Raw genomic sequence first — 1,176 nt, 5'->3', positions numbered from 1 at the left:
AAATGTCGTTTGTTGCCATATCCATCGCAAATGGCCTTTAATGATGGATTTTCATCATTTTGTGACGGAAATTTGTCGTACCTAACCGCCATTTTTTTTGTAGTGGCATATTATGTCGCGGTTGAGAACCGATCCCCTAACTTCATAGTTGGGGTAAGACCGTAAGAGTGCTCTTAACACTTGGCCTAACTCTTGTTCTCTAAAAATTTGGACCATTTCTCGATTTGTGCGTGTCATCCTTGCGCAGGAGCCATGCTAATCTACTCATACACAATTTAACAAGATGAACCATTGCGTTTATAGTTTTTCCGTTATTGTTTAGTCTCATGTAATATTGTAATTAAACACGGTGAACCATTGCCTTTATAACTTTTCCGTTGTTGATTTCATCTTCGATTTATTGCATTCCATATTAATTTTGCTAAAATCTATACAATATTATTAAAAGGCTATTTGAAACATCAATTTTAGTGCCACATAGACAATGCCACGTAGACACCGATAAATGTCACCTAACTTTTTCATAATGTCCACATCATCTCCTACACATATTTGTGATTGATTATTTGGTTATTTTAGAGCTTTTGTTTTTCATTTATATTTTTTGGGAGAGTATTTAAATTAATGTAAACAAAATAATTGAGACGGAGTGAGTATATAAATCTATATAATATAGTTAAAAAGCTACTTAAAGCATCAAATTTTATTATATATATTTATACAATATAGATAAAAGGTTACCTACTAAAGCATCAAATTTTATTCCATGTGCCATTTTTACAACTAATTTATATATTTAGTCTTTGAATTATAATAAATAAATATAATAAAAAAAAAAGACTTTGAAGTATACTTGACATTTTAAGAAAATCAGTAGTTAGTACAATGACACGTGGCACGCAACATTTACATGTTAGATCATTTTTTATTTTTTATTTTTTTTAAAAAAGAAAGTAAAAATAGAAAATGAAAAGGTAAAGTAGTCATCAATAGACTAATTACTCATTTTATTTAAACACTTTCATTTACCATGCATTATTCCACTTAATAATCATAATTTAGTGCTAATTTTTTTATATTCAACCGCTATGAAAATATCACCTATAAAAGAAAATAAATTGATAAATATTCTAGCCTATTCCTAGCAAAAAAAATTAATGAAAAGTAACATAAAAA

General features: G+C 28.1%; 1 non-coding gene across 1 annotated transcript; it reads right to left on the bottom strand.

Annotated features, from left to right (window-relative positions):
- Positions 1-201: 201 nt before the first annotated feature.
- On the bottom strand, positions 202-300 carry LOC141624096 (U6 spliceosomal RNA). The gene has a single exon (XR_012533911.1). It is a non-coding gene; the product is annotated as a U6 spliceosomal RNA (small nuclear RNA).
- Positions 301-1,176: the final 876 nt, after the last annotated feature.

Source organism: Silene latifolia, chromosome 1 (genome assembly GCF_048544455.1).
Source record: "Silene latifolia isolate original U9 population chromosome 1, ASM4854445v1, whole genome shotgun sequence".
NCBI classification, from domain to species: domain Eukaryota; kingdom Viridiplantae; phylum Streptophyta; class Magnoliopsida; order Caryophyllales; family Caryophyllaceae; genus Silene; species Silene latifolia.
The sequence above is the reverse complement of the archived record's forward strand: the minus strand, read 5'-3'. Positions and strand labels throughout refer to the sequence as shown.